The following is a 7162-nucleotide window of genomic DNA, read 5'->3' as shown; positions in this document are numbered from 1 at the left end:
TTTTTTGTACTGGGGATAGAACTTGGGACCTTACGCTTTCAAGGCAGGCAGTGGAACCACTGAGCTATGTCCCCAGCCCTATTAGAACATTTTTGCAGTACACAGTGATACATTAATCATGGAGAGTTAGTACTTGTACATAACACATCTTAATTCTTTTTATATCTTCTTCCTCCCTTGATCCATCATCAAAAGAATTTTTTTAAGGGCTGGATATGTAGCTCAGTGGGAAGGCCCTGGTTTCAATCGATAGTACCATAAAAACAAAAGACACAAAACAAAACAATTGTGCCCAGAAAACATTAAAGGTCAATAATAAAAAGACAAGTAACCCAATATAAAAGAGGGCAAAGGACTTGGACAGACATTTCTCCAAAGAGGATATGCCAGTAGTTACTACGTACTGGACAAGATGGTCAACGTTATCAATCATTAGGAAAATGCAATTCAAAACCATCATATCAAAAAATACCATTTCCCACCCACTGGAATAATGACAATAAAAGAGAAGGTAAGTGTTGGTAAATACCCAGGGAAATTAGGGCCCTCTTACACTGCTGGTGAGAAATAATGAAGTCACTCTGGAAAACTCTGGCAGTTCTTCAGAATGTTAAATATAGGATTGCCATATACCTCAGCAGTCCCACTCCTGGGTCCATAACCAATAAAAACAACAACACATAGCTGCACAAAACCTTTTAAATGGGTATTCGTAGCATTAGTCAGAATAGCAAAGGAGGAAAACAACCCAATCTCTATCAATGGATGAATAAATGAAACATAATGTATTCACACAATAGAATATTACTTGTCAATAAAAAATGAAACACTGACATATACTACAACATGGATGAACCTTGAAATCATGCTCAAAGGTGCCAGAAACACACACAAAAATTGTATGATTCAATTTATCTGCAAGTTCCAGGGTGGTCAGACCTATGGAGACAGAAAGCAGCAGGTCTGTGGCTGCTCAGGGCTGAAAAGGATTGCGAGGAAGTGAGGGAGTGGCTGCCTGTGGGTAGGAGGCTGTATCTAGAGTGTTCAGAATGTTTTAAAGTCCATTTAGGTAATGGCTGTACAACTCTGTGCATATACTGAAAAGAACTGAATTGTACACTTTGAATGCATAAGTTGTACAGCATGTGAATTAAATCTCAGGTAAGCTGAGAGACACCAACTTTCAGGAGGAATTGTGTGAGTTCTCAGGGTTGTATTTTCACTGGCTGGTGATGGCTGCAATGTCAAACAGCACTGCATTGACCCTGTGTCCACTCTGGGCCATCTCTCCTTTGGTGCCTGGATTCAACAGAATTCTGTCTCAGGAAGCCAAGTGTCATTTAGATGAAATTAGTCACCAGGATAATTTTAAAGAAGATGAAATATTAGAAAATGGGAGTATTTGGGTGATAGGGTGAAAGGGAAGAGGCAAGAATTTATTTCTCTTGAAACATCAGGAAAAGGCCTCAAAGAACAAGGGAGAGTAAGGTGGTCATGGGTGTTACCAGAGGAGTCCAGATTAGACTTTAGGTGAATCACGACGCTTACTGCTTTATCCCTGGTTCTAGTCCAGGACTTGGCTCAGAGCAGGTGCATAGTAAAGTTTGCTGAATGAATAGCTATACAAATGTAAGACTGAGTGAAGATATGAACAAAAGAATGCTAAGGAGAGAAAACAACATGGGCAAAGCACACAAGCAGATGGGCACAGAACAGGTTTAGAAAATATAATCTTTGCTCATTTTGGCTAAAGCATTACAGTTTTATAGATTTATAGAAGGTATGCCATTCTGGCTGCTGGAATCAGGTGATGAAAGCTGAGAATTATCTACAACTTCAAAAAATGAAGCACGAGCAGAGGGAAAGCATGGCAAAAGTTGTACTTCAGAAGGATGGATTGTAAGCCCATCTTAGAAGATGGTTTGGAAGTGGCTAGCCTAGAACCTGGAGGACCAGGTTAAAGGCCATTCAAGGAAGAGTTGTGGGGGGCAGAACTAGGCCAGTAGGAATGGGTCCAGAGAATGGACAGAGGCAGAGACACTGAGCCACTTTCCAGGCATTGTGAAAACTGTAAAAACAAGTGCATCTGGTGATGAATATTTAATCTACTCAACAGAACCATAACTATTAGAGGAAGCGCTTGCCAACAAACTATAAGTGATTTGTGGTTTGAAGCTGCAACCACACATGTTATAAAGGTAATTGAAAGGGAAACCCCATTTGGGGTAATAAGAGAACAGGAAACCACAAGCCTATAACCCCATTATGTGGATTGGAATTCATCCACAGCATAAGGAACCCTGGACCATGTTTATCCTCCCTTGGGTCCAAGATGGGCAATCAATGAGCACCTCAAGTCCAGGCCTGAAGTAGAAGCAGATCTCTCTCTGATCAGCTGAGGTATCAGCAAAGGACTGTCTACTGACCCCTACTTCTCATGATCCGGGTAGAACACCAATGGAAGAAGTAATACTTACTTAAGAGATTTATAATTCAGTGGTTAAGAATATGGATGCTGGGGCTAGGCTGTATCTGCTTAAACTCAGCTCTGCACTCACTGGCTATATGACCCTGAACAATTATTTACCATCTCACCTCTGTGTTTTAGTTGCCTCATCTATAAACCAGGACTAGTGGATGTAATCAGTGGGCAGTTATGAGGATACATTAACTAATATATTTAAAATGCTTCAAAAATGCTTTTTATGTATATGATAAACACCATAAGTGCTTAGTATTATTATCATTATTATTCTTATCGTTATTATTGCAACCAATAATGGCCAAAGCCAGAAAATATGAAATGGACTGTTCCAAAGTAGAGTGTTTCCTAAAGATACCATGGATTCAGGCTTGGACCTTAAATTTTTGCAGCTACAGAGACAAGCATCCAGGCTTATTTAGCGTTATTCATTCAACTTTTTAATTCCACAAACACCGAGCAAGTACTGTGTGTTAGACACTGTGCTAAGCCATGGAAATGGCTGGGTGTTTGGGCCACCCCAGGTCTCAAGGACTTGATAACCTAGTAAGGACGGGAGGCAGCTGTGGCCTCTGGTGTGCAAAGCCACAACATCAGCACATGGGAGGCGCAGAGATGGCCAGAGGAGGGGGTCAGAGCAGGGCTCCTGAAGGAGGCCCTGAGACACAGGGTTCCCTGGGCCACACTCCATATCAGGGAGATGCAGAGTGGGAAGGACAAAGCACGCGGCTGAGAGTGGATAGTTAATTTCCTTGGCCCTGTGCTTATTTGAATAGCTTGGACTTACCCTCTCTTTACTGCTTTTGGAAAGACAATGTCTGTGGATTTTCAAAATGTTTCCTCAATCTCTGTGCACATACATTTTGTTGGTCGAAGCTCCACTATAATGTTTTTGCCTCAATCTCTTTATTTTTTGATGCAGTGAGGTTGAGAAGGAGTTTGCCGGGCCTGTCACTGACAAAAGTGATCATGTTTCCTGGATTACTAAAATCTGTGGGACCTAAGTCATCAGCAGTGGGTTAATTTCTGATGCTGCACCCTTGTCCCAGAAAGATTCCTCCCATCTTGCTTTGTTCCTTTCCACAGCTGTTTCCTTGTTCTGAATGGATGCCAGCCATGTTCAAAGTGACCACATTAAGAAACAGAGCTCCAGGGAATTAGGAGGAAAATAAAACAGAAAGCCACACACATGTACCATTTACTAGATAATAAAGATAAACTGCATCCACATCCTGCTCCTCAGGCATGATAACCCCACTTAAGAAGAGGCCCTTCAGTCAGGAAACCCTGCGGAATTTCTCATTCCCCTTCCTGGATTCCATTCTTACCTGCCTGCTCTCTTTCAGGCTTTGGTCAGAGCTTTCAATTCTTTCTGTCCCTTTGTTAAGTACCCCTCTTTTAGTCAGAATCAGTTAGCCTGGGAGATGAGAGAGGTACAAATCTGGAAGATGGATGTAGTCACAGATATCCCCCGGCTGTGAATGGGAAGAGGCAAGATCTCATCTTCTAGTTTATTTTCCTTTTGTGCCCCTGCCAGAATGACTCATCGCTGCTTTGCTCTGGGCAAGCCCCACAGCCTCTGTCGCCTGTGGAATATACTGATCAGGGCATGCACTCTTCTATTCTCCAAGGAGGGAATCTCATTTTTAGCCTGGTTGAGGAATCAGTTAACAATTCAGACCCAATTACTCGAAACTCATTAACAAAAGTGCTTATGCCAAAGGAGAGGGAGTTAGCAGCGAAAGAGGACCAACAGGTTGCCATGAGTTATAAAACACTGGAGTCCGTGCAGCCTCTGAGCTGTGCTCTACATCCTCCCGTATTTAGGCTGCAGGCTTTGCTAAGGAGAAGGTTCTGAGGACTGACTACACTCAAGAGGTTGCCTTGGGGGAAGACTGTTGCCTTGTCTTTCAGAAGTATTTCACAGTCTCAGAGATTTAGGGACAAGTAGAGTCTACAGAGGTTACCGAAGGTACTGGCAGTCAAGGTTTGTGGCAAATCTGAATTATGGGGTGGGGGTGGGGTTAGAGTAATGAGGCCTTACAAAATCCTAATGCACAGAATCCTGGTGCTCAGATCCCCCTCCGACATTAGGACCTATAGGTATGGGTTCTGAGCACCACTGTGTCTTCCCCATGAACTTCCAAAGTTCAGGCAAGTTTAAGAGCTTGTGATCTGGACCCTTACAATTCAAATTATGGTCTTGTGGAGCTGCGTGTGACACCACCGGGGAGCTTTCTAGAAACGCACATACTCAGGTCCCACCATACACCTACAGAATCATAATCTGCATCTTAACATGATCACTGTGTGACTTGTATGAACATTAAACTTTGAGGGGTTGTTACTTTTCTTAAAAGAATGGACCATCTTGGCAGCAGCGGGCCCGTGTTCTCTCCCTGCAGCTATCAGCTGAAGTTGTGTATAATTGCTGCCCCCTTTAAGAGGAGCCTTCACACTCCAGTTTGCCTCAGTTTCACACCTGGTCAGGTTTACTAACTTCCATTACCTACCTGAGTCCAGCTGGGATTTGAAGTTTCTATTATTGTAAAATACACATAAAATAAAACAGTGTATTCACGATGTTGTGCAACAACAATCTAGTTCTAGAACATTTTTATCACCTCAAAAGGAAACCCCATATCTAATAGGCAGTCCCACATCCACAATTCTCCCTTCAGCCCCTGGCAATCAATAATCTGCTTTTTGTCATGATGGATTTGCTTATTCTGAATATTTCATATAAAAGGAATCATATAATGTGGCCTTTTGTGAGTGGCTTCTTTCACTTAGTATAATGCTTTCAAATTTCATCCATGTTGTAACATGTACCATTACCTCATTCTTTTTCATAGCTGAATAATGTCCTATTGAATGGATATACTATGTTTTTACCCATTCATTAGTTAATAGACATTTGGGTAGTTTCCAAGTTTTGGTCACTGTGAATAGTTCTGCTGTGAACATTTGGGTGGAAGTTTTTGTTTGAACACCTGTTTTTAATTCCTTTGGGTATATACCGGGGAGTGAAACTGCTGACTCAGGTTGCTATCCTCTGTGTAGCTTCTTAAGGAACAGTCTTAATTGTTTTGCACAGCAGCTACATTTACACTCCTACCGAAAGGGGAATTTTGTCTCCAAGGTTCAAGCTGGACTTACTACGGGGAAGTAGTAATTCCCTACTTGAAATTTTCTTTGTTCAACATGTCCGGGTCTGTCCTGCTTCACATACTCTGAGCTCAGGAATATCTTTGTCTCTGGAAGAGTCCTGTCATTTCACCAGAATGAAAATGAGATATAAACCTCATATTTTGAATTACTCAATAAACATGTTGCCAGTATCATATGTGAGCCATTACCATGCCTGAGCCCACCTGCTAAAAAATATTCAAACTCTTTAACCAATAACTGTACGTCAGATGTGCCTTATCTGTAACCCCACCCCTCCCAAAGAGTATATCTTCCTTTGCAGAGCGCTGGACTGGGCCAGTCTCCCACATGGTGAACGCAGCCTGGTCCGCGGGCGTTAAATAAAGTTTCACTTTCACTTTGTCTCCTCAGCTCCCGGTGTGCTTTCTACCCTCCCCGGTTAGTGGCAGGAAGCTGTATCAATCAGACAGAAAATTTGCCGTTTCACTACCATCAGCATAAACGTGTTCTAGGGCTGGGGAATTTAGCTCAGTGGTTCCACCGCCTCCTCGCAAGCGCAAGGACCAGAGTTCGAACCCGAGTACAAAAAAAAAAAAAAAAAAAAAGTAAAAGGGTTCTAACTTCTCCACGTCCTCACCAACACTTGGTGTTTTCTATTTTTTTCTTTTTAGTTTCTAGCCACACTAGTAGAAAGAAAATGTTATTGGGTAGCCGACTTAACAACCATTTGTGAGTCAGAGGTGCCAAATCTGTGCTAAGAGTGAGCCTACATCAAAGCCTTTCTCTCCTCCAGGAATCAACATGTTGGACTCTCTCCATTTAAAGATATCCAAGTTGATTTAACTGAACTTAAACCGTACTTAAACTTAAACTTAAACATACTCAAGGTGGCCAGAAGCCTTTCCTACTAACACTGAAAAAGCAAATGAGGTCTACAGAGTTTTATTAAGGGAGGTTATACCTAGGTATGGCTTGCACCTGACTATGAGAAATGATAATGGATCAACATTTGGGGTCAAAATATCTAAAAAATTAAGACAGTAAAGATTAAATTAAAAACTACATAGTTCAGACAAGGTTAAAATAATAATAAATAAATAGGACCCTAAAATCTATTCTCATTAAATATCAAAAGCAAAACAAAACAAAACAAAACAAAACACAAGCCAACTAGGACAACTAGGCCATAAATGTTTGAGAGAACAACTTATACAGTTAAAATGACATTAGCTTAGTTACATGAAAATATAGCTGAGAGGTTTGCTATGACAGACCTGGAGGTATGGTATAATAAAAGACTTAAAAAAGGACCCCTACAACCTTCTTGGTGGAGACCATATCATCATTCTCAAGTCAAAAAGGCCATCATGATGGCCCCTGGGAAACCCACATTGATGAGATGGCTCTCTTTAAGATCACCCTGAGAGGGCCAGGGATTTAGCTCAGTGGTTCCACTGCCTGCCTCGCAAGTGGGAGGACCTGAGTTCAATTCCCAGTACCACAAAAAAAAAAAAAAAAAAAAAAAAACCC

This window comes from Fukomys damarensis, unplaced genomic scaffold, assembly GCF_012274545.1.
Source record: "Fukomys damarensis isolate Sample0158 unplaced genomic scaffold, DMR_v1.0_HiC HiC_scaffold_36, whole genome shotgun sequence".
NCBI classification, from domain to species: Eukaryota; Metazoa; Chordata; class Mammalia; order Rodentia; family Bathyergidae; genus Fukomys; species Fukomys damarensis.
The sequence above is the reverse complement of the archived record's forward strand: the minus strand, read 5'-3'. Positions refer to the sequence as shown.